The 27,268-nt window shown below is 50.6% G+C and overlaps 1 protein-coding gene across 2 annotated transcripts in view; it reads left to right on the forward strand.

Annotated features, from left to right (window-relative positions):
- The window catches only part of LOC146854842 (butyrophilin subfamily 2 member A1-like), a 181,182-nt gene that overhangs the window by 39,649 nt on the left and 114,265 nt on the right, over window positions 1–27,268 (forward strand). Inside the window, exon 1 of one of the 2 annotated variants that reach the window (XM_085652218.1) lies at window positions 1,492–1,571. The exons of the other annotated variant lie outside the window; for it this stretch is intronic. The gene's annotated coding sequence lies outside the window, so the exon portion shown is untranslated. Of the gene's footprint in view, window positions 1–1,491; window positions 1,572–27,268 lie in introns of those variants that run through there. 2 annotated transcript variants of the gene reach the window in all.

Below are 27,268 nucleotides of genomic sequence, written 5' to 3' on the forward strand. Positions count from 1 at the left end.
CCGGGGGGGGGGGGGTGCAGCGCGCGAGACGCGAATCGCCACCTCAAGAGCACGCCTACCAGACGTGCAAACCCGGTAGAGCGACTCCAGCAAACCCCACGCGGCAGGCGCTGCCGGGGCGATGCCCCCACTAAGCAAACATTCCATCCCCTCATTTCGGACGGCCCTGCGGCCTAGTAGCGCTCACAATCGTGCTTTTCCCCGCAAGCCCCCAAGGCTCTTCCTTCCCGCCACGAAACTGGCCTAATACGATAGCCGCAGCGTCCTTCCGAGGCACAGGACCCTACTTGCGCCCCCCCCCACCCGTGGCCATCCGAGCCACAGGGCCCCGTCAACCTGGTACTGCCCAGGGACAGGGCCGGGGTGGGGGGGGGGTTTGCAAGACTCACCGTTGCTCGTTGCTCGTTGCTCTTGCAAATCGCACGACGACGAAGGGGCCCGGATCGCAGCGCGTGGCAAGGACGTCAACCGCTGGTGTCCGAGGCTGCGACCGGAGTAACGGCGAGTTGGGCGATCTCGCACGGCCAGGAGTGTACGCAGGAAGTAGACAGCGATCTACGGGGCGGGAGGCATAAATAGGGCCTGGCCCCGCCCAGCCCAGCGGCCCGCCTCCCCCAGCAATGCCCATTGGGGCTCCCCTCCCCAAGGCGTGGAGGTGGAACAGGGGGGGGGGAGGCTCCGACGGGTGGCCACTAGAGAGCTGCCCTGCTGATGTCCCCCTGCGTGGGACGCGGGCAGCGGCACTCTCTACATATCTTTATTGCACGCATCTATCACTACCCCACTCTCTGCATCTCTATAGTGCACACATATATCACTACCCCACTCTCTGTATCTCTATCTTGCAGACATCACTCTCCCCATCTCTATCTTGCACACATGTATCACTACCCCACTCTTTACATAACTTTAATGCACACATATATCACTACCCCACTTTCCGCATCTCTATCTTGCACACATATATCACTACCCCACAATCTGCATCTCTTTATTGCACACATATATCATTACCCAGCTCTTTGCATATCTTTATAGCACACATATATCTTTACCCCGCTCTTTGCATATCTTTATTGCACACATATAGCACTACCCCGCTCTTTGCATGTCTTTATTGCACACATATAGCACTACCCCGCTCTTTGCATGTCTTTATTGCACACATATATCACTACCCCGCTCTTTGCAAGTCTGTATTCGGCTCAAATAACAGTAAATTATACTCATATAACATGCTTGAGTTTTAGTGGTTCGACAGTAGCACATTGGACTGCAAAATGAAGTGTGCTAAAACCCCTCATTGACGGTCGGTCTGTCTTGAGACCGCAATACTTTTGAGTCTGTCATTTCCAGTTAAAACGTTAAATCTGTTGACTTTTGGCTAGCGTATTAGGTCACTTCCCGAGAAGTATTGCAACATGATTTTCGTAGTAGGAGGCTGCCGATTGGTTACTTGCTGTCCGCCCTGGACCCCAGCCCAGACCCACACAAGCTGAAAACCCCACACCCAGAACGAAAATCAACCTGGAGGCAGAGGAGGTGCCAGGAGTCCGTCTCACAGCGCACAGGTGGGTGAAGACATTTCATTTTACACCGGAGAGGTCATCTCTTGGGGATATTTAGAACTTCCTGGGCTCCTGCAGATGCCTACGCAGGAGGCACGGGTCTGCACGGCTTCCCTGTTGAGCCTCCAGTGCACAGACACTGGTGTGCTCTTGTGAGCTCTTGTGAGCACCTGCGTGACCGGGTCACCGTGACTTGTAGGACCCCTTTCTTCGCCTGAAGCAGCGGAAGCTACTGTAAGGAAATGAGTGGTCGTAACAGAGAAGAGTGAAACTGAACGTTTTTCGGGGACATGCTGGGGGGAGCCCAGGACAGCGAGGTGGAGGAAATGGGTCATTGCATTATGTTGCATTTTCCAGTATTACAGTTTCTAGTTTGCTGGAAAAACTAAGCGTAAATAGCAGAGTCTAAGCACATCAGACTACTTTTAACATGTCGGATAAAGAACAAACATTAGAGGCGGTCCCTTTCTCCCTTTTCAAGAATTGTGGGCAAATTGGTGATGTATATTAAGATGACTGGGAAAAAAAATAGGACTCTAGACAATATATACAATTGTATTGTATGTGAGAGAACGTGCATACTATGCAAGTATTTTAAACGGAATTGTATTGTATTTGAAAGCACGTGCATACTATTCACACATTATCAACGGAATTGTATTGTATTTGACAGAACGTGCATACTATGCAAGTATTATAAACTCAATTTTCGTTTGAAACTGAATCAGGTCAGAGTAGTAAAAGCTGCAGATGAGTAATTGCAAGAAGAAATCTCTCTTCCAATTTGCCATTAAATGTTTCTGAGTGAAGACCATGTGTTAGTCAAATATTTACCAGAGCACGTCCTGAAAGGCGCTTGTTGCAAGGTGGAATGTGATGTGCTATGGCTGGGGGTGGGGCCTTACCATGCAATAGTCTCACTATACACAGTGGATGATCCTTGGATTCCACAATATAATCCTTAGCTCAATCCCGGTAGTGTGGCAAAGAGCAGACAGGCATTACTGGGGGAACTTATGGTAAGCATTATAAAGCACCATTATAGTTCAGAAGTGTTAGACCTGGTACCATTGGCGTGAGTCTCCCTTCCATTGTTCGGTGATTGCCTCCTCTATTTTGCCTCCTCTGTTTTTGCTGGTTTTAGATGCTTTGGGCTCTGTGCCACTGCTATTCAGTGCAAGTGCTCCCTAGGTTAATCTGATGTATTGATTGGTGACTCCATGATTGGGTTATTTGATTTACTTGTCCGACCCTAGTACAGTGCACCATGTGTGCCCAGGGCTTGTAAATCAAATGCGGCTGGTGGGCTTGCAGCACTGGTTGCGCCACCCACAGAACCAGCTTGTAAAGTGTGTCTCAGGCCTGCCATTGCAGAGCCTGTGTGCAGTCTGTGACTGCCATGTCGACTTGGCAAGTGCACTCACTTTGCTTTCAACAAGGAGCTGAAGAGGGATATACGTGCCAGATTACCCTCCAATCATCATATATTCAAAACACCAAAGATCTGGCAGTAATAGGTACCCTCATAAATTTTATATATAGGATTGATATAGACGGATATTCATTATCTTCACCCAAATTCACATGCTGGGCTAACTCATATTGTGGATTAAAAAGTTACAAGTATGTGTGTGAATTTAGCTCAATTTTGTTAGAGACTTCTCCTGTCTCGTCTTTCTCGGGGTCTTTATTCTATCTTCTGTCTCTACACCTTTTTTCACTGGACACACACTTTCTTTCTATATGAGAAAGTTATCGATGATGACAAAAACGTGGGCAAGCTGGTGAGAACCTGCCAGTAGCTCCTCTGGTGGTGCGCACGTGAGATACTTTCTCATTTCTCTGCACATTTTTTCTTTGTCGTACACATACACAGAATGGGTATGGTGTATGTTGAGTGACTTGACTGACTACTTCTATTTTCTGTTCTTGTTTTAAAATTAACCAAGTAGGCACAGAGCATTAGATCAGACTGTGTAAATGAGCCTCTGAATTTGTGTGAAGATAATGAATATCCACCTATATCAATCCTATATATAAAATGTATGAGAGTGCACCCACTTGCCAGTCCCTAAAACTTCCCTTATCTTCATATCAGACACCCCTAAGGTAGGCCCAAGGGCAGGGTGCATTGGAAGTATAAGGTAGTACATGCCCTTGTGTTTGTGGCATGTCCTAATAGTGAATTACAGCCATTTTCGTTTTTCACTATTGCAAGGCTACCTTTTCCCATAGGCTACAATGGGCAGTTTGATTATAACATACTATAATCCCAACTGACCCAGGGAACATGGTAGAAATTTGAGTTTAGTATGCCTGAACTCAGAATGATAAAATACATATTTTAGTGAAGTTGGACTTAACATTCTGTGTTTGAAAATACCACTTTTAGAAAGTAGGTATTTTCAGGCCTAACTGTCCAAGCCTGTCTCTGCTAGGTTGTGTATTCCACGTCTGCTTTGTGAGTGACAGGGGCTGGAGGATTCCAGGAGACAGGGTGAGTCATCACAGGGCTGAATAGACCTATCAGCATGTAGAGTGGTGGGAGGAGTTGCACCTGGGTCTGAATAGGGCTGTGCCTGCCTTCCACAATGCTGGCTTCACCTCCTGTGGTGCGTATGATGTCCCTGGCCCACACTGTCAAAGGAAAGAAGGAGTCCTGTAAACAAAGTGCTCCAGGACTGCACAGAACTGGTTTGGACCAGGCAAAGACCCTTCTGCCTTCAGAGGACAAAGGATTTTGTAGTATAAATATGGGGACCCAGACCCCAAGACTTTAGATCACTTCTGGAACAACAAGACAAACCTCTGCCAAGGAGAAGAACCTAGGAAGCTGTAGGAGTTGGACTGGCCCCCTGCCAGTGTGCTGTGTTGTTGGCTTGGCCTGAAGTGGTGTCTTCATTGCCAAGGAGAGAAGAAAGAACTTTTAAAGATCTTTCACCATCTTGAAAAATATTACTCCAAGGGCTTGAACTTGTGCTTGCCTCCTGCTGAGGTCTCAGGGACAAAAGACTTCACCACCAGCTCCCCTCTGACTTTTCTTGCCTGGAATTCTGTCTGCAGAAGCCTGCGTGTCGCTGGCAGCTGGAAGCGCGACTCAACAAGAAGCGTGTCGCAGTCGCAGCTGTTGCCGTCGCATTGTCGGAGAAGCGCGTAACCGCCACCAAGGTCCCCACCGCATCATCCAGAGAAGCATGCCTTTGTCAAATCTGTTACCCGACGCATCACCGCAGAGAAGCGTGTTGCCACCGCAGAGGTCGCAGTCGCATCACTGTCGCGGCTCAAAAGTTACACAGTCGCCGCGGCGTGCACGCATCGCCTTCGCGTCGTCGCATTAAGGGCGCCATCTTATCGCATCGCACCGGATTGTCGTATCGCATCGAGGTGCCATCTTGTCGCATCGCAACCGGAGCTCAGTACGAGAATCTACGCATCACCTCCTCTCCGGTAAGGACCAAGATGCATCCCCTACTCTGCACAAGCATTGAGGTGCGACGCATCGTCTCCCACGAAGCAAGGAACCGACACATCTCCATCCCTGTGAACCTTTTGTTTGTTTTGTGTTACGCATCTAGGTACTTTTGTGAGAATTTGTCGCATTTATCATCAACTTGAACTAAGTTACTTCTACCATCTTTAAGTCTATTTTGAGTACAGTATTGTGGATTTTTGTCGTTTGTGGTCTTGTGTAAAGTCTATATAAAGAATACTTATTGTTATAAAACCTGTGTGGTGTCCATCTGTAGTGTTTTCACTGTATTACTGTATGTGTTCGCAGATGCTTAACACACTACCTCTGAGATAAGCCTGTCTGCTCGTGCCAAGCTACCAAGGGGGTGAGCAGGGGTTGTCCAGTAGTATAATTCCCTTTCCCTGACTTAGAAGCAAGGGTTCCTATTTGGCAAAGGTACCTACCTCTGCCAACTAGAGACCCCCAGTTCTAACAATAAGTAATTGAGAAAACTCAAAAGAAATCTGACATTAATTTATAAAAAATAGCGTGTATTTTTATATAAATATAGACACCAATATTAACGTTGTATCATATATACAACCTGAGTTGTGAACTTTTAAATAGTTCAAAAATAGATGCCTTTAAAATCAGACTGATCCCATTGAAATGAATGGGGGGGAAAACATTGAGAGTACTGGACCGGGCCTTTGTCTCCATCCTGGGGAAGTGCTACCACATCCCACCAGGAGGGCTGAATCTTGTCTTGATGGCAAACGGCTTGGTGAAGCCCATCAAGGCACTGGAGCTGTGTATCCTAGGGGACACCCACGCAGGTTGGCATCTGTTAGACGGACCGGGAGGGTCAGCCGAGGACAAGGGGAGAGGTCTCCGGGGAGAGCCGTCTCCAGCGATCGTACAGACGAGTAACTTCCCCCCCACAGATGTACACCACACGAAGATAAGGTTTAACGTTCTTTATAAGCAATCTTTAGGTACGATAGAATGGTACAAGGAGGTCAGGACTCAGGGGTCCCCTCGATTCTAGTCTCTTGGTTGGGAAAGGGGGTAGCGGGACAGTCTTGTTACCAATCTGGTAGATGCGATGATATGATGGATAGCTCACAATCCTCGAGCTCGGCGTTCTAGATGGACGGGCCGCGGCAGCGCCGGCAGGTCCCGAGATGATCGTAGGTAGTGACGGTCCGCGGCGGCGCCAGCAGGTCCCGGTGAAGGTGGTAGTTACAACGGTCCGCGGCAGCGCCAGCAGGTCCCGACGAGGATGAAGGATGCAGAAGGTTGCGGCAGCGCCAGCAGGCAGGACGATAGTTCGCAAGGCAGGGCTACGGCAGCGCCAGTAGTCCGTCAAGGATGAGTTCTTCACGGTGTCTCTCGACTCCAGGATACAACTGCCTTCCTGCTCTGGAGCTGCCCCAGTTATAGGTCTGGCGCCCTTTGATGTCCGGACCCTCGCACTTGGAGGTCGGGAGGTCCGGGATGAGGGAGTCCAGACACCCAGCAGGGGGGTGGAGCCAGCGCCCGGGGGAGCTGGGGGGCGATCGGCACCCGGCGGGGGAGAGCCATCGACACTTCTTTCTCCCATTGACCTGCCAAGTGGTCCGTTCACCTCCTGGGTGGATGGTGGTGTCGGGGCCTGGCCAGGCCCAGGGTTAGGGTCGAGCTGAGGCCACGCGGCCTCGTGGTGCAGTGTCCAAGATGGCGGCCGGGCCGGGCGAGGGAGCCGGTAGTGGTTCGGCCCCATGATACAGAGATGTCCGGGGGCAGGAGTCCCGTATGAGACGGGGTGCGGGTTGCTTTTGTGGGTAACACCTGGAGGGCCGGGGCTCGGGCCCTGTCATGCGGGGAGGGAGCAAGCCCTTTATGTGGCCTGTCCAACATGCGTCCCCCCCAGCTGAAGGCGGGGAGAGTCACCCATCCTCTTGGGGACTCTCCTCGTCGAGGCGGAAAAAGCGTGACAGGCCATCCGCGTTGGCGTGGTCTTGGCCAGGTCGATGTTCCACAGTGAAGTCCATCCCCTGCAGGGAGATGGACCAACGCAATAGTTTGGGGTTTTCCCCCCGCATCTGCATTAGCCACTGCAGGGGCCGATGATCTGTTTGCACCCGGAAGTGGGTATCGAAGAGATAGGGCCGGAGCTTTTTGAGGGCCCACACCACTGCGAAGGCCTCCCTCTCGATGGTGCTCCAGCGCTGTTCTCGGGCCAGGAGGCGTCTGCTGATGAAGGCCACTGGTTGGTCAAGTCCCTCGGAGTTCAACTGGGAGAGGACCGCCCCGATGCCATGGTCGGAGGCATCTGTTTGTACGATGAATTCCCGACTGTAGTCGGGGGCCTGGAGCACAGGGGCAGTGCACATGGCAGCCTTCAGCTTCTCGAAGGCCGCTTGACAGTCTGGGGTCCAGTTGACCTTCTTCGGGTGGTTTTTGGATGTGAGTTCCGTGAGGGGCCCCACAATGCTGCCATAGTCCCTCACGAACCGCCGGTAGTAGCCGGTGAGCCCCAAGAAGGCTCGGACCTCGGTCTGTGTGACTGGAGGCTGCCAGGACTGGATGGCAGCGATCTTGAGTTGTAGAGGGGCCACCAGACCGCTTCCCACCTGGTGTCCGAGATAGGTCACGGACCCCTGACCAATTTGGCACTTGCTGGCCTTGATTGTGAGGCCGGCCCGTTGGAGGGCCTGCAGGACCTCTCGGAGGTGGTGGAGGTGGTCGGACCAGTGGCGGCTGTACACAGCGATATCGTCCAGGTAGGCGGCGCTGAACTCCTCGAGTCCCGCCAAGACCTGGTTCACCAGTCGCTGAAAAGTAGCTGGGGCATTCTTCATGCCGAATGGCATGACTTTGAAGTGGTAGTGGCCATCGGGGGTGGAAAAGGCGGATCGTTCTTGAGCCCGGGGTGTGAGACCGATCTGCCAGTAGCCCGCTGTCAGGTCGAAGATGCTGAGGTAGCGGGCAGCCCCCATGCGGTCGATCAGTTCATCCGCTCGGGGGATGGGATGAGCGTCGGTTCTGGTGACAGCATTCAAGCCCCGATAGTCGACGCAGAATCGGAGCTCAGGAGTGGTGCCGGGGGCAGCAGCTTTGGGGACCAGCACGACCGGGCTGGCCCAGGGGCTGTCCGAGGGCTCGATGACCCCGAGCGTGAGCATCTTTGACACCTCCTCTTGGATGCAGGCCCGTACCCGATCTGGTACGCGGTACGCCCGATGTCTGATAGGGGGACTGTCCCCAGTGTCCACGTCGTGCAAGCACCAGGGGGTGACCCCTGGGGTGAGGGAAAACAGGGTCGCAAACTGCAGCAGGAGGTCCCGGCAGCCTTGGCGCTGTTCCGGGGTGAGGGCATCTGAGAGTCGGACCCCGTCCACGGAACCATCTTTCTCACGAGTCTTTAGGAGATCAGGGAGAGGCTCGGAGTCTTCTTCCGCTCCACTGTCTGTAGCCATCAGGAGGCTGAGCTCCGAGCGCACGTAGTGGGGTTTGAGTCTGTTGGCGTGGAGGACCCGGAGGGGGTTCCGGGGAGATTCCATATCGATGAGATAGGTGATGGGGCTCTTGCGCTCGACCACTTTGAAGGGCCCCGTCCACTTGTCCTGCAAGGCACATGGTTCGGTGGGGGACATCACCCACACTTGTTGGCCAGGTTCGAATTCGATGGAGGAGGCATTTTGATCGTACCATTTTTTCATGTCCTCCTGACTGGCCTCAAGGTTCGCTTTCGCCATTTCTCTGAATCGCCTGGTCTGATTGCGCAGGGTCAGGAGGTACTTGAAGACGTCTGGAGGGGTCTTTAGGGGGGCCATCTCCCAACCTTCTTTGACTAGGCTGAGGGGCCCTCGCACAGGGTGTCCGTACAAGAGTTCGAAAGGGCTGAAGCCGAGGGACTTCTGGGGGACTTCTCGATATGCGAAGAGGAGGCACGGAAGTAGCACATCCCACTGGCGACGGAGGGGCTCTTCCAACCCCCCAATCATTCCCTTGAGTGTGCGGTTGAACCGCTCGACTAGTCCGTTTCCTTGAGGGTGATAGGGGGTCGTGAATCGGTAGGTGACCCCGCACTGTTGCCAGATGGACTTCATATATTTTGAAATAAAGTTTGTGCCTCTGTCGCTGACGACTTCTCGGGGGAAGCCCACCCGGGAGAAGATCCCCATTAAGGCCCGGCCGACCACCGGGGCTGTTACAGTTCGCAGGGGAACAGCCTCGGGGTAGCGGGTGGCGTGGTCCACCAGTACCAGGATGAACCGATGTCCTTGTGCTGTATGGGGGTCCAGGGGCCCCACAATGTCTATTCCCACCCTCTCGAACGGGGTGGTGACAACTGGGAAGGGTTGCAGAGGTGCTTTAAGTTTGCGGCCGCTCTTCCCGCTGGCCTGGCACGTGGGGCAGGACCGGCAGTTGTTGAGGACGTCGTTTCTCATCTTTGGCCAGAAAAAGTGGGTCACCAGGCGACTGTAGGTTTTGTCCTGGCCCAGGTGTCCAGCCAGAGGGACATCGTGGGCCAAATTTAACAAGAAGTCTCTAAAACGGAGGGGCACCACCAGCACTCGACTGGCCCCTAACTCCGCGATTCTCTGTTCACTGTACAACAGGTCGTTGTCCCAATAGATCCAATGGGCTCCGGTGGTGTCCCCTGCGCTCTGGGCGAGGGCTTGCTGGCGGAGTCCCTCGAGGGAGGGACAGGTCTTCTGCTCTTGACAGAACTGTTCCTGGGTGGGCCCCCCTTCTTGACGCCACTGAGCCAGGTCGGGAAGGTCCTGGGGTTGAGCGAGCCCTTCGGGGGTTTGCTCTGGGGGGTCGGTATGGTCGGTGTCCTCTACTGGAGCGATCGGGGGAGGAGGTGCTGGCCATTCTGGTTCTGCTGGTCGGGGGATGGCACGGGCGGCCATGGACCGGGTGGTTACGCACGCCCAGTCCGGGAGGCCCAACATCCCCAGGTGCTCTCTTCTTTCTACGGCGGCCCACGGGGAACTCTCAAGATCATTCCCCAGGAGACAGTCCACGGGGGCATCATCTCGGACCGTCACCTTCAACATGCCGGAGACTCCTCCCCATTCGAAGGGGACGCAGGCCATCCGACATAGACTCTCCGAATTGTCGGCTGAACGGACGGGGCAGAGAATGTTCGGCAGGATCTGTTCTGGGGTCACCAGGTGACAGCGGACGGCCGTCACACTGGCCCCCGTGTCACGTAGTGCTTCGGCCCTGCGTCCATTAATGTTCACCCACTGACTATATTTTCTGGTGTTGGCGGGTAGGGGAGCCCGCGGGACCATGTCTCTTCCCCCTAGGCACGCTAGAATCATGGCGGCCGGTTCCCACTCTTGTTGTTCTTGTTCGCATTCTTCCTGTTCTTCGGAGATTTGTTCTCCCCCCAGGGCGGCGGCAGCTACCTGGCGGGGTCTCGGAGTTTGGTTCTGTGGACAGTTCGGGTCATTGGCGTAGTGGCCGACTCGCTGGCATCGGTGACACGTGACATTGGCTCGGAACCCCGGGCGCATCGGGGGGTTGCCCCGGCTGGCCGGGTGCGGGGTGCTGGCAGCGGGGGCGGCCGGGACGGTGTCTCTTCCTCGTCCCTGGCCTCCTCCTCCTCCTCGGGGACGGTGCTGACCTTGGTTGTTCTGGTTCTGTTCGTGCGGCCCCCTCCGGCCTACTCGGGTGCTTTCCCACCGGTCAGCTTCGGCGGCGAGCTGCCGTGGGTCAGTCAATTTACTGTCGAGGAGGTGCTGCCGGAGCTCGACGAAGCAGTTGTTAGAGAGGTGCTCCCACACCATGAGATTAAAAAGTTGCTCGTAGGTCGTTACGTGGCTTCCCTTGATCCAACCCTCGAAGGCTCGGCTGAAATAGTTTACATATTCCACCCAAGTTGTACCCGAGATCCGGGTGCAGTCTCGGAACCTCTGGCGGTACATTTCGGGTGTGAGCCCATATCGGGTGAGGAGGGCAGCCTTCATGTGGTCGTAGGATGTCATCAGATGGTCTGGGAGCTGTAACAGGGCATCGCGGCCTTCATTGACGAACCTCCCCCATAGACCGGCTCCCCAGTCACTTCGATCGATCCGGTGGGAGGTCATGGCGATCTCGTAGGCCTTGAACCACTGTTGTATGTCGTCATCTCGGAAATACTCTCGAACGACATCCTTGGGGATGTGGACTTTCTTTTCTGTCGCTCCTGGGGTGCGCGGTTGCTCGGGCACCCCCAGTTCTTTGTTCTGCTTCCGTAGGTCTATTTCTGCCAGTTTGCGCTCGTGTTCGTACGCTAATCTCTTTTCTTCGAGCTCTCTCTGCCTCTGTTTTTCTTCCCGTTCTTCTCGGAGCCGCAGATGTTCTAGGTTCAGTTTTTGTTCGGCTAATTTTAGTTCACCGTCCATTTTGAGCCGTGCCATTTCTAACTCATGTAGTCTGCTTTTTTCTCTCTCTTGGATCTCCTCCTGCGAGAGACCCGTTCTTCGCTCCTCGGGAGCCGTGGTGTTCCTCTCTGATGCTGCAATGTTTTGGTCCGGGGGTCTGGCGGCCCCGGTTTCTGCCCACGACTCAATGGCGTGCTTGAAATCGTCTTTGGTACTCAGACCGGTGGTAGCAATGCCTAGTTCAATGCAGAATTGTTTCAACTCACGATGGCTGTACTCTTCCAATTTCTCCATCTGGAATTTCTCGGTGGATCCGCTCTCTTTGGTTGTCATTGTGGTTTCGTCGTGGGGTGAGCTACTCTCTGTACGATTACGCGTTGATTCGGATCGCGCCGCTGGCCACCAATGTTAGACGGACCGGGAGGGTCGGCCGAGGACAAGGGGAGAGGTCTCCGGGGAGAGCCGTCTCCAGCGATCGTACAGACGAGTAACTTCCCCCCCACAGATGTACACCACACGAAGATAAGGTTTAACGTTCTTTATAAGCAATCTTTAGGTACGATAGAATGGTACAAGGAGGTCAGGACTCAGGGGTCCCCTCGATTCTAGTCTCTTGGTTGGGAAAGGGGGTAGCGGGACAGTCTTGTTACCAATCTGGTAGATGCGATGATATGATGGATAGCTCACAATCCTCGAGCTCGGCGTTCTAGATGGACGGGCCGCGGCAGCGCCGGCAGGTCCCGAGATGATCGTAGGTAGTGACGGTCCGCGGCGGCGCCAGCAGGTCCCGGTGAAGGTGGTAGTTACAACGGTCCGCGGCAGCGCCAGCAGGTCCCGACGAGGATGAAGGATGCAGAAGGTTGCGGCAGCGCCAGCAGGCAGGACGATAGTTCGCAAGGCAGGGCTACGGCAGCGCCAGTAGTCCGTCAAGGATGAGTTCTTCACGGTGTCTCTCGACTCCAGGATACAACTGCCTTCCTGCTCTGGAGCTGCCCCAGTTATAGGTCTGGCGCCCTTTGATGTCCGGACCCTCGCACTTGGAGGTCGGGAGGTCCGGGATGAGGGAGTCCAGACACCCAGCAGGGGGGTGGAGCCAGCGCCCGGGGGAGCTGGGGGGCGATCGGCACCCGGCGGGGGAGAGCCATCGACACTTCTTTCTCCCATTGACCTGCCAAGTGGTCCGTTCACCTCCTGGGTGGATGGTGGTGCCGGGATGTCGGGCCTGGCCAGGCCCAGGGTTAGGGTCGAGCTGAGGCCACGCGGCCTCGTGGTGCAGTGTCCAAGATGGCGGCCGGGCGAGGGAGCCGGTAGTGGTTCGGCCCCATGATACAGAGATGTCCGGGGGCAGGAGTCCCGTATGAGACGGGGTGCGGGTTGCTTCTGTGGGTAACACCTGGAGGGCCGGGGCTCGGGCCCTGTCATGCGGGGAGGGAGCAAGCCCTTTATGTGGCCTGTCCAACAGCATCCCTGTGCTTTGTTCTAGCTCACCTCGACACAAGAATCGTGTTGGGGTGAAAAAGCACAGTGTTAGACACCAAACATGACACAATTCAGTCATTCTAAAACAAAGCTGGCTATCTCGAGTTTCCTCGGTAGCCAGCCCATGTTGCTCTATGGCCCGCCGGTCACTTACAGTCAAACCTTGATTTACAGGGTTACTCTAGGGACTTATAAGGGGGCAAAGTACCTTGCTGAATGGGTGTACTAATTACTATCACTTTTAGGGGAAAGAGCACAGGCGCTGTGGCCTGGTAAGCAGGTCCCAGTGCACTATCAGAGTAAAAACAGAATCTAGCAGTTCTAATGGGGGCAAAATGTGAGGAGGGAATCTGCAAAAAAGCCCAGTTTCTAACAGCGCTCCATTGTGGAACTAGGATAACTTCATCCCTACCAGGCATTGCAACGTGTAGTGTAGCACACACTGCCAGCAGATAGTATCACTTGCTTAGTACTTGGCTTGTTTGCCTTCCTCAAAGCTGTTGCAGAGGTTAAGCTTCCGCCTATATCGATCTACCTACATTTCACAGCATCCATCATGGAGTACACTATCCCTTAGTAGTTACGTAATCTTCAAAGGTATGATATTCTTCAAACACAGACGTACCTTCAGTATAAGTCGTTCCTTTTGCTACAGTGGTTGTATGATGATGCAACGCAATCCTTTACCATGCATGCTTTTTCTACCCAGCCTTTAACACACATGGCTTCACCAAGCATCTTTACCACACATGCCAAGTATTATAAGGTAAGTAAAAACCCTATAAACCCTATATACATATATATGCACAGTATTGCCATCAATATTGACATAGAACATGTCATGAGTGATGTATTATGTGAGGTAATTAGCAGTGCATGGCGAGAGTTATACCTACTTTAGGTCACCAGTTATAGTTACTTGAGATAACTATAACTAGTGAATGTTAATGGTTTTGTTAATTTAAAATGGTTTGTTTTAACTGATATTTTCACTTAACTATAACGTCACTATCATCTGTGGCTTTCTTTCTGAGAATTTCTATGTGTTCTTTTTAATGTAACGCAAGATATCCATCGCAGTGCAGGTGTGGGATTGGCTGTATAGCCTGGCTTGAGGGAGTTGGGCGCATACCCAACACGCAGGCCTGACTATGTCATGGAACAATATATAGGGTGTTATTTTAAGTAAGGCAGATCTACTGGCTTTGTCACAGAGTCAAAATACCCAAATATAAAAAGTGTCGGGCCAGTTGGTTTTATCATGGGGGTCAGCACATGAACATATATAAAGCAGACCTATTGTTTTTTTCAAAAAGTCATTAATCACTGTAATCAAACTTCATTTAATACATTTACATATTGCAATATTTAACAATAGTGACGGTTACAAAATATGTTGTGCTCCTTGCATATAGCAATGAATAATAAATGAACAGCTCCTACCACTCATTTATTATTCCTATTAATAATATATATTTTTTTTTTTTGGGTGGCCCGATTCGACCCAGTACACGCACAGTTTATATTACGTTTCGGGCCTTGACGGGTGCCGCAAGGCGATGGCTGTCCAGTAAGCGCCCATTCTGGGTGCAAAAGGAGCCGGCTTCATTCCTTCGTTGCCGGTTGGATGGGAGGAACATTTGTCTGTGCTTTCGCCAGTAGGGAGCAGAGTTGGGTTCTCTGTCCGGGAGAGCGCAGGCAGGTAATAAAGTATACATTCATTAACCGCGCTCTTCTTGGCAGGGAACACAGTAGTGCCCCGGGAGATGAGCTCTCCGGGACAATACTTTTATAGGGACCTGGGGCCAGACTAAGGCTCAGGTAGGGAAGCCTGATTTCCCTTTTCCATAAAATTATTGGCCAAGGGCGACGGAGCTGTAGCTCTTCTCCCCAAAACTATTTGATTGGGAAGGAATTGGGTCCCTGGGGCCTTTAAGAGACTCAGGGAAGGGGCCTGTAAGCTCCCCGCCCCAAAACTATTACTTAGGGCCCAGGAGATGAGGGATCCAGGACCTAACGTGGCTCAGGGAGAGTGGCTGCATGCCTCCTCTCCATAATAAAACAATCAGACCTGAGGGTTAAAGGCCCTGGTGACCCCTGAAGGATCAGAGCGGGGGCACATGCCCACTCCCTCAAAAGTATGAATTACATCATCCCTCACAGGCCCTAGCCCATCCTGGGGGGAGTTAGAGGCATATTTACAAACCCCTACCAACACAGGAACGTCACTATTTTCAACATTCTTGTGATGATACGGGCTCCGCCTTATTTACAAGGCAGTGTTAAGCCACTTAACATGGCTTAACGCTGCCTTGTAACTAAGGCACCCTTTCCATGCTATACTTAGCGTGAAAGGGGAGGGCAATGGGTTTTTTGGTGGGCGTTCTGCCGTAACACCCATTGACTTTGACGCTACCCCATATTTACAAGGGTGGCGTAGATATGGGGCAGAGCCAAAATTAAGACAAAATAAACCTGGTCTTAACATGGCTTTATATCTCCTCATTTTTGCTGTTTCTATGTGTGCTGCATTGTGCAGCACACATAGAAACAACAAAATGCCATGCATGATTGTTTATGTGCAGGAAGTTGTCCCTTCCTGCACATAAACAATAATTTTAAAAATGACAAGTTGCAGCTTCTAAGAGTGCTGCACAAAGCAGCACACATAGAAGTTACAAATCACCATTTAAGATTGTTTATGTGTAGGAATGGGCTCCTTTCTGCACATAAACAATCATTCCCACAATGCAGGCACTTTTGCACTATGGTGCAAGTGTGCCTGCGTTGGCGCTAGGCAGCTGAAATTAACTCCAGTGCCGGGGAAAACGCAGGGCTGCACCATACTGTTGTAAATACGGTGCTGCCCTGCGTTTCAGAAGTGGCGGAGCGTGGCATTAAGGCAAGAAGGCAGACGCCGCGCTCCGTCATTTCTTTGTATATATGCCCCTTATTTTTCAAAAGCTCAGGAGCATGTCCTTTTACTTTAAACAATGCTGCGAATCTGGGGATTCTTTGCAGATGTGCGTTTACCGTTAAAAGGAGGGTCCGCCTGTGACCCCCCTCCATCATGCCTGGGGGTGCTGGGTACCCCATATTCTTTTCCCTTTTTTACAGGAGAGGGGACTGTGTACCCGAGTCCTAAAATGGCTTCTGCCAGATCTTTGTTGACTTGGTGCAGCCAATCATATCTTATCTTTAGATGTGTCGGTATCTCGGTTCCTCCATGGCATGATATATACATACATTTTAAATCTTCATTTTTCAAAAAACTACTCAACTGATTTACACCATAACATAAAAATCACACTTTCTGGACCAAGATGCCTTCTGCCAAATTTGGTCTAATTGCCTTCAGCTGTAGCAATGTGTAATTCTCCCTTAGAAAATTGCATTGGGACCACCCCCTTTTCTTCTTAGACCCTGGTTCATTTATCACTGAAACATTTGTCCAGGAAACAGCTGATACAGATTACATTTTTTTAAATAAAGTTTGTCTTCATCAAAAAGTCGCTTACAAGTGTAAAACGCACTCACTGCAAGTTAAATCCCGCTTCGGGTAGAATCCTTTTATTCGGCAAACCGACATGTGCAACAAGGTATTTCCAACAGCCAGCCCTACGCGTTTCGGAGATCACTTCTCCTTGATCACAGGCTTGTAATGGGCAGATGCAGTGGGAACTAGTCTCTAATAGCCATTATATCGCCCTCTGGTGGGCCTGAATAGTCTCTGGCTTCTTGGGACTTGTAGTCCTGTTGCTAAAATATTACTCCGTTGGGTTCTGCCTCTCAGCAATTACATTTTCAAAGCTCTCAATAGACCCACCCCCACCCAATTGTGCTGCCAGTCCAATATCAGCCAACCTGCAACGCTGCTGAGTGAAACAGTGTATCTGTATCCGCAGTCCGCTTTCTCATCATTCGGCGGTGCAGTCTTCCCGACCTGGACCGGCCGGTAAATTTTCATCAAAAAGTCGCCCACAAGTGAAGACGCACTCAGTGCAGGTTGAATCCCGCTTCGGCAGAATCCTTTTATTTGGCAAACTGGCATGTTTAACAAGGTATTTCTAACAGCCAGACCTACGCGTTTCGGAGATCCCTTCTAGATCAGGGGCTTGTAATGGGCAGATGCAGTGGGAACTAGTCTCTAATAGCCTTTATATTGCCCACTGGCGGGCCTGAATAGTCTCTGGCTTTTTGGGACTTGTAGACCTGCTGCTAAAATATTATCCCGATGGGTTCTGCCTCTCTGCAGTTACATTTTCATATAAATGTATGTATGTGTATATATAGACATATTTATAGTTATATTAAATATATGAAATTACTATTATATGTACTTTTTTAACTCCTAACCTGCCTTTACCACTACCCACCTTTAAACCATAAATTACCCATTCCCCTTTTCCCGCTACCCACTACCTACCCCTAAACCCTAAACTTAATACTTAATTAAAACATTTTTTTTTTTGGGTGGGGGGAACCTCTCCTAGCCACCTTTTTAGGTCTCGCCTGACCCAGCGCATGCGCTGGTCTGGCGAGACTTATTGAGAGGGCTCCAAAAAGTGCTACCTGGCCAGCCTGGAGCTACAGTGCATGTGCGCGGGCGCGCGCGCCGCGCTTTACCGTGATTACTTTCACTTTCGCCCCCGCTCGGCCGCTTTGATGTTTGATCGCGATCGCGATCACTTTCACGGCTCACGGCCGCTTTGCATAGCCAATAGGTATCGCTTTTGGGACCTTATAAGTATTTAGTTATGCAACTGTTGCATGGCTAAACACTTATAAGGTCCCAAATGCGAGACCTATTGGCTAAGCCAATGCTTATTTAATTTACTCCTAACCTTCCTTTACCGCTACTCGCCCCATAACCCTAAAATTACCATGCCCTCCTTTCACCACTACCCACTAACAAACCCTAAAATTACACACGCCTTGAAAGATCTTAAAAATGTTATTAGATCTACAGGTCTAGTAACCTGAAGAATCTATTCAACCCACATGCAGTGTACATGACCTACTGAACTAGTCCCACATTATTTTTAAACATTAGCAGCGACCCAGGTTTAACATAGCAGGAGTTTGGGGAAGAGGAGAGCCTCCTCACACACCCGAAACGTATCGCCTTTATTCCAGTGGGTGGAAAGTGGAGACAGGACTTCATTTAGAAAGTCCAGGAGTTTTATTAGCAAGCGGCTGCTGCTTAACCCTTTCCGAGCTCTGCCAGTTGCTGGATGATGGTGTGGCTGGTGGTTCTGTCATTGAAGGTGAGAACGTTTCTTTGCCAGGCCTGTCCTTTTCGTATGTCCCTAAATGGTGGTTCAGGAAGGATAAGGGGAAGAGATTTTACACTTCATTGTGCTTATGCTGTGAGTGCTCCAGATTGGAGCCAGCTTCAGTGCTCCCTGCGGTGATAAGCATTGGTCTACACAAAGGCTGTGACTGCAGACAGCATACGCATGACACTTGAATGGGAACACCTCAAAGCTGGTTCTGCAGCAGGCAATAGTGTATACAAGATTGAATAGCGGTGGGTGAACCACTGAAGGCGCAAGCCAAATGCCGGCCTCTGGCTCGGCTCAAGGTCCACTTGGAACCTCGAGCTCCAAGCGAGCTGAGCTTTCATGTGGCGTCTGCCTGCCACCTTCGCTCTACCCTCATGCACAATGAGTTAAAAACCAAGCATTAACGTACGAGTCAACAAGCATTTGCAATAGATTGGACTCGCATTTATGAGAGTTTGAGCAAATGACAATGCCTTTTATTTATGCGCTTTTTTTTTTAAACGGATAAATAAAAGGCAATGTCATTTGCAATGCCAATAGCTTCTCGCAGATTCGAGACTTTTTGCATTGCAAATGCGTGCTATACAATTTTTAAAAAGCATTAGGAGAGAGCATGTCCTGCATGCAACAGCAGGCAGGACAAAGCTATTTGAGAAAATAGTGCTCGGAGGCTGTAATTAAAGCCTACGAGCAACAACACATGTAACAGGGGGTATCACCATAAAGGTTACAAAATGAGACAAGGCGGTACTAAGGAGGGACTACTAAACCCAGGGGCGGCTGGTGATATTTGAAAGTGGCAGGGCGTAAAATGTTTGCAAACGAACGTGTGAGCGGTCGCGAGGGGGGGGTCACGCACGGGGGGGTCGCACGGGAGAATACTATGAAAATTAAAAGGAAAACTTACCTGACCGCCTCTGCTCCTGGTCCACGTTGGCGCCTCTGCCCTCTTCAACCTGGATGGAACAGCACGTCACGTCAGCACTGCAGTGGCAACCCCTCAGCCAATCCTGGCACTGCTGCAGCGCCAGGATTGGCTGAGGGCACAGCCTACTTCTCGCCTACCGCCTGCCCATTAGGAGACCGAGGGGCTCCTAATGGGCATGCGCAAATCCGTGAAAACACAAGTGCGCATGAGTGGGCACGGGCTAAAAACTAGCTCACCATGCCCACTCATGCGCACTTGTGCTGCCTGGTCTGACAATGCATGTCAGTCAACATGACGCCGGACCGCCCATGGTCCGACGTCATGCTGACTGACATGCATTGTCAGTTCTCCCCACCCTCGGCGTCTCTGAACTTAAGTAAACTAAGTTCAGAGACACCGAGGGAGCTGCGGGCGCGGGCGGGTGCACGGGGGCGGGGGGGCAATGCCCCCATGCCCCAATGGACGCACCGTGCCTGACTAAATCTTTTGAGCAGCGAACAGCCACAGTTTAAAGTGGACAATGACATAAACCAATGAAAAATGTGGGCGGGGAGTGGGCGGAGCTTCAAGTCCCTACCTCACTACAGCATGCCTCACAGAGCGGCGCATGCACTGCCCATGCTCGACCTAAAAACCAGCATGGCTGCATACTGGCGAAAGAGGTGGTCACTTATGTGGTCAAGTCCAGAAAATCTTTTGCATCTTATCTGTATTTGTCCTAAAGTGGCTACGGACAGGAATGGCCTTCTTAACCCCTTATTAAAAAGCAAAGGGATCTGTACATGCAGGCAGGCTGTCACATCCAGTCTAGAGCCTGGCAACCCTAAACTGAACTGTCGCTCTGCGAATTTCTGAATATATTTCGACAAATAATAGACAAACAAGAAAATGAGTGCAGCAAGGTACAGTGACAACCAGGGAAAAGATTCTATCCTAGTTCTCGGGGCCAGGCTGCTAGCTGGGGAATGGACACTTATATCAAAACTCTGGGCTATCCTGGTACCCTGGGACTCTTTGACAAAGCTTTGTGCTTATGTTCATTCATATCGTTTTTAAGTTTGTATTCCTGCACTTTAAAACAGCCCTGTGACTTTATGATTTTGTGAGCTAAGTTTATGCTGTTTCTAATTTGCACATCTGCACCTTAAGACACCTTTTAATCTACCTAGGGTGACTCTATGGCTTCCTGAGGCCATCTGACTAAGTCACGTGCTTATGTTGACTCTGCCTAAATCTTGTACACCTGGGAGCAGATACGAGCCCCTTGTGCCACTTTTGCGCCGCCGTTCCGTCACTTCTCTGAAGCAGCTGCAGCGTAAACCATGCGCCACGTTGCGCCCTATTTACAACGTGACGCATCTAGGGAGATGCATCACGTTGTAAAGCCCTGCACCACATGAAACCTGCATCAGGTTTCATGTGGGCATTCTGGCGCAGGGGGGGGGGGGGGGGGCGTTCCAGCGCAGCAAAGCCTCGGTAAAGTGCCTGAGTGAAATCTACAAGATTCCACTCAGTCACTTTTCCGATGCCGCTGCGTCAAAACCGTGCGCCTGCTTGAAGCAGGTGTAAGGCGTGACGCACCACATTATGTATGGGCAGGCCACGAGCATTGCTGGAGTTGCATCGCACTTGCGACGCGACTCCAGCAACGCGCCACCCTTCCGACGGGTGATGCATCATGCATCAGTTTTTCCTTGCGCCACGATGCGCTGCATAGTAAATGCGGCGCATCTGTGGTGGCGCAAGGGTAAACTTGCATGACGCATCTTACCTGGCGCATCCCTGCTGATTTGCAGGGATGCCCCATCATAAATCTGCCCCTGCACTTTAGAACAGCCATGTGACTTTATGATTTTATGAGTTCCTTTGCAAAATTGTGTGCCATGTTCTCACTGCTTTTTAACCTGTACATTTGCACTTTAAAACACCTTTTTACCTTTCCTAGGGTCTATACCCTTTCAATAGCACAATTGCTTAGGTTTCTCTTTTATTGGTGTGCTTTAGAAACAAGGATTATTGTTTTCTCTTCTCTTGCAAGAATTTTAATCAATTGCAGTAAATAAAGTTTACTCACGTACCTAATTAAGAAATGACATAGCTGCTCAACTTGCAGCCCTTAGCCCTCTGCAAACAACATAACTAAACACCACCATTAACCAGTGCAATTCAAAACAGAGGTAGCAAATGAGCTAGGCAGCCCTGTGTCTGTTTTATTGTTTCATTTTTTATAACGCCGCGGGCCCAGCATCTCCCCAAAAATAAAGTTTGACCAAAAATATTACCAACAAAAACGAGCATTGACAAAGCAAAAAGACTGTCAACCACCACCAGATCTAGTGGCTTTGCCAGTGCTTGCTGTTATAATGGCTCTTTGTCCTGAAAAAGTGAAGCTCGCTGGTAAGTTTGTAGCTCACTGAAGCTGAAGTTCAAGCTCTGCAGGCGCAGAGCCGGTGAACGAGGGGCTCGAATACAAACACAGTGATGGCGATCTAGGAGAGGCAACTCGACCCGAGTTAATAATTCGTTCCTCATTAATTACTTGTGATTGAAACAGGATGGCCGCTAAAGAAGGCGTGGCCGTGGGTATTGTATATATGCCACTCGCGTGATGTGTCCTTAAATGATTGCTGCTGTAGCTTCATCCTAAGCAATGTTGCCAGATTGGGCTATTTCCCGCACAATTGGGCGACTTTTTTCCCAGTTGTGCGGGAAAAACCCATGCCTGGCGGGGGGCTACTTTTTGGGCTAGATTTAAAAGTGTGTGCGCAATTTTACTGGCCTGGGCGGGCGCCGACCACAAGGAGTCCGTCGCGTTATGGTGGCTTTCAGTGGCAAGCGCTAACTTGTTACGTAGTGCACAGTGCACTCACTCTTACTTTGCACATGCGTGCTGCACCGCCGCACGCACCACCCAGAGGGTCACCTAGCTTTGATGTTGTCAACTTGTGTGTGTGCGGGCCAATGTGGGGGTCCCCCATGGCTGTCAATCCAGTAGCGCGTGAAAACGCTACCAATGACGGCACTGGGTATAATTTTTTGGCCAGCCCCTGCGGTTCTCTATAATGCTGGGACTGCGTGACGTGAGCTCTTACTTTCGGCGCGGCGCTCGGCTCAACGATGGACGCATCATCATGAGGAGTCGGAGTCGAACGCATGTGGTGTCTCTGCTGCTGCCGCCCACTGTGGTCCACTGGTGGTCACCCAGGCCACAGGCGGCGGCGGGCGGTGCACGCAGGCAGCGCTTTCTGCGCAGTGCAGGCTAGCCAGCCCAGTGAGCCCACCACCAGTCGACAGCACAGCCTGGAGTCACGCAGCACAGCAGCAGGCCGCCCGGCGGTGCCCGCAGTTGCAGTGTCCGGACTTCAACGCCCGACCTCAGGTGAGTGAGTCAGAGGCGCAACTAGAGCCAAATTTCGGGGGGTGGGGTGTAAGAAAAAATTTCGAGGGGGGGGGCCTGAGTCTTTAAGCAATAGACAAAGTGGAGATTGGGGCAGGGAATTAGGGGCGCATGCATTTGTAGGTAGGGTGACCAACCACCGTCCGTAATTTGGACCTCTCCGGGGCAACGTGTAAACCCCAGCGACACTGTCAGAGGCCGTGATTGCCCGTCAGCTGAAGGAGCAGAGGGCGGCTCCCACCCGCTGGGGGGAAAGACAGGCTGTGGGGCAGCCGAGAGAGAGACCGACTGGGCTCACCCGCACACAGCACCGCTGTGGTCCTGCAGGAGGCGCTGACTTTAAGTTCGGGGTGCCAGCTGAGGAACAGAGTTAGAGACCACTGGCTGCACAGATGAAAAGAATGTGCAAACATGCCAATGCTGGTACAGAATCCAGTTAATTCAAAAAAGCTGGTGAAACTAGTTGAAAAGAAGGGGCTAGAGTTCTTTCAGTCTCATCATTTTAGAAAAGTGCAGATTCAATATTATATTCAAGGAAGCCATGGTTGCTGCATTTTTATTTTATGCAACTAACAACCATTAACTAAGTAAATGGTTCTGGCTTGTTGTAGGTGTAACGTTACTTGTTGTGATATATATCTGGATGCAATGACAGAAGAGGCAAAATACCAGTCCGGCGACACACAATGCTAAGCACAGATTTTTAGCTTAGTTGTTTTAAGCAACACCACTAATTAAATCAGACACGCCCCTTGGAGAGACCCCCAGTTTTTTCATCCCGCTTAAAGCCCTGGAAACACCATGTCACAATCACCTCATGGGCTGGCACTGTGCATCATGCATGACTCATGACTTCCATTTTTTCAGATTGCCTATGTTCAGGTGCATAGTGAACCCTCCCCCACCCCACCCCTTGCTTTAGGAAGACAGCAAGGGCAAAATTCTTGATGGGCCTCTTCTGTCTGCAACTCTGCAGACAAAGGCTCAGCTCATAATAGGAAAAGGTGGGCGAGTGAGTAAGTGAAGGGATGGGTGAATGGCTGGATGGATTAGTGAAAGGGTGAATGGATGAATGAAAGGGTGAATAGATGGATAATGAGCGAAAAGATGGATGGATGAGTGAAAGGGTGGCTGATCGGTGAGTGAATGGGTGGATGGATGAGTGAATGGGTGGATGAGTGATAGGGTCAATGGATGGATTCATGAGTGGATGAGTTGAAGTATGGGTGGATCGAAGAAACGAAGGATGTCTAAGTGAAAGGGTCAATGAAGAGAGAAAGGGAGGATGAATGGATGACTGAAAAGGGGACTGGGTGGTAGAATGAGTAACTGGGTGGATGGATGAGTAAGTGAAAGGATGGCTGGATGGGTGAGTGGATAAATGGCTGGATGGATGAGTAGATGGTTGGGTGGAAGAGTGGATGGATGAGTGTACGGATGGATAGGGTGAAAGGGTGGATGAATGGATGAGTGAAAATGTGGATGGAGGGATGGATGAGTGAAATGATGGATGGAAAGATACGTACGTATTCAAATGGATGAATGTTTGGATATAGATGGATACTTATACACTATTACGCGACCTCCTTTGATGTGTCTGTAAAACGTACGTTTTGTCCTGAATTTTGACTAGGGGTGGGCGGAATTTGCGAAATCCACTTTCGCAAATTATCGCGAAAATGTTAAAAATTATCGCAAACACGCAGAAATATCGCGAAGATGCGGACGTTTTTTTCCCGCATGTTCGCGAGATTTTCTGCATGGTTGCGGCTCGCCAACTTACCCATGTGGTTGCTCGCGGGCGCGGCCATCTTGTTTTCAGTTGTCTCGCGGTGCCTGATCGCGAGAATAAAGACGTGATCGTGCGACGCATGACATCACTGCGGGCGCGAACTGTCGCGAGACAGCGCAAATGGCTAAAAACAATACAACATCTCATGGAGAACGCGACCGGATCAAGAAAACTTGGCAGCGAACACAGGGATTCAGGTAAGGCGATCGCGCGCGCGCGAATGTATTATTTCACAGCGCGAGCAAGAAACAAATTATCGCCAAGCTGCGGAAATTTTGACATTTTCGCGCTCTCCGCGGAACGCGAAAATGTCAAATAATCGCAATTTCCGCGAACGGAACGAAATTTTCGCCCAGGCCTAATTTTGACCTCCCGTCCTGAATTTTTGTCCTGAATTTTGACCCTTTGGCCTGAATTTTTACACTCACCGTCCTGAATTTGCACCCATGCCAGTTGGTCACCCTATTTGTAGGAAGTGATGAATATTGATAGATGCCAGGAAGTTGACGTAGGTAAAGAGAGTGTTTTAACACCCAAACCAAAATTGACCACAACGGTTGTTCGTAGGCCAGCCCAGCTTCGAAAACGGCCGTGCAGGGGCCACCCAACCTCGCACGCACCTGCTGGCAGCACCGCGTGCGTCTGTTTACCACTGTTTACCACTGTCCTGGCATGGATCTGACACTCCGTGCTTCACCACGTTGCTGATGCCAAGGCGCGCACTGACGCACACTGTTTGCCGCTCGAACTGGTGCTGATTTCGGGGGGGGGAGGCTGAATCTTTAAGCAATAGGCAGAGTGGAGCTGCAGGGGCTCTTAGAAGTCGCAGTGAGAACTGGTCTTAAAAATTAATAGCATTAAGGCAGGTGCCCAGTTAACACCCTCCCACCATCTGTATATTGAATAGAATGTATATTTGTCGTTAAAATTGTTTCTGATGACAATTTGTGCATAATTGGAGACTTGCTAATTTGGGCTGGTTTTTGGGTTGAAACTGGTCTGATTGGGCTTATTTTGGGCTTATATTTGAGCGGCTTTGGGCTTGGGACGGGTCTAAAAATCTGGCAACACTGATCCTAAGTTCCACCAGTTCAGATAACGTCAGTGGGGAATGTAAAGCCCCCTTGGCGGTTTTATCTCCATCTCCCTATGGGTTGCACCCGAAGGCTGCAGGTCCGGAATGATATGAAATACCCGGATTTTACCATTAACCGTGCCACGGTGACTGCAGTGGCAGGTCCCAGCTTCACCTCTAGAATGTTCCCTGGTAACATTGCTTTGGTGTTTATTGGATATGACTTATACAGTTAAGAGAATTCTTTTGAAGTTGAATATATTTTTTTCTCATTTGCTCACACATTATACGTTATGGCACAGTCAATTATTGCTTTGGGGCCAATTTAGAGTGACCTAAAGCCTGGAAACGAATCCACTGTGCTGCACATGCGTAGCGTCCACCTACCTCCCACAGGTGGAACGCAGTCCTGGGGGCTTATTTACAAGCCCCTTGCGCCGCCAGTGCATCAGCCCCCTGGTACGCAGCATTAAATAGATCACACGCAGCACGTGCACGCATTGAATGACCGAGTTTACACGCACCTCTGACACAATGGCCTCCCCCTGGGGGTGTTGATGACATTAAGTACAAATGTGACACGCATTTCTAGCTCCCCCTAGACTTCCTTTCAGCATGCATTACGTAAAACTAGGGGGCAGATTTACAAGCCCCTTACGACAACTTTACGCCGCTGTGACGCAGCGGCGTCGTAAACAATGTGCCACGTTGTAACATATTTACAAGGTGACGCATCTAGGGAGATGCATCGCGCTGTAAAGCCCTGCGCTACATTATACCTGCATCAGGTATAATGTATGCAGGGTGGGTGTTCCCACGCAGGAAAGCCTCGTAAAAGTGAAGCCGTGAAATCTACAAGATTTCATGACGTCACTTGTACGACGCCACTGCGTCAAAACCTTGCGCCTGCTTGAAGCAGGCGTAAGGAGTGACGCAACATGTTGGGAATATGCATTCCTAACCATTGTTAGAGGTGCGTCGTACTTGCGACACGACTCTAGCAATGTGCTGCCCTTATGCCAAACAGATGCGTCACGCATCTGTTTATCCTTGCGCCACGGTTCACTGCATTGTAAATGCGGCGCATCCATTGTGGAGCAAGGGTTTTTTAATGTGTCGCAAATTAACTGGTGCATCCCTGTTAATATGCAGGGATGCACCAGTTCTTGTAAATCTGCTAGCTGGTATACAAAAATAGTGCAATATATACCCAAGTATGGATAAACGCATACATTACGAAATGGTAACTTTACGCTTGAGTCTCGAGTGAATGCACGTAAATGTCCAGATGATAGTGAACTACATACTGACAAATAACATGTTAGCGTAAACACTTGCCTTGTACAAGTCGAATGATACATGATTCGTCCCACAGTGTTCACGCTTTTAAAACAATTCCTTTTTAAAGAAAGGTTTCTGCTACTTTTATTTTCATTCGGCCAATCTGAGGTACATATGGTAGGTGTAGGGCTGCACAGAGTCCATTCTGAAACCACGATTCACACGAGAGGAGCAACTAGAGCCAAATTTCGGGGGGGGCGGGGGCTAATTTTTCCAGCAATAGGCAGAGTGGAGATGCAGGGGCTCTAAGAAGGGGTTAACAAGCATATGCAATACAGTAGGACTCACATTTACACAAGACCTATTGCATTGCATCACGGACAATGAGGGGGTGAGAAGGCAGGAACAAAGTAGTGCTCACAGTCTAAATAACATGTACCGTACGTACTATGTAACACTCGAAGTAAAGGGGCCAGTAGGCATGGGAGGGTACAAATGATGACATGTCCATAATAAAAAGGGACTAACAAGTCTCATAATCAATCAGACGGCAGCATTTACGAAAGACAATGACACGAGCCAATTAGAAACATGGGCGGAGAGTGGGCGGAGCTTCCACAGAGTTTACAGTCCATACTCCATTACTG

The sequence above is a fragment of the Triturus cristatus genome, chromosome 4_1 (genome assembly GCF_964204655.1).
Source record: "Triturus cristatus chromosome 4_1, aTriCri1.1, whole genome shotgun sequence".
In the NCBI taxonomy this organism is placed as follows: Eukaryota; Metazoa; Chordata; class Amphibia; order Caudata; family Salamandridae; genus Triturus; species Triturus cristatus.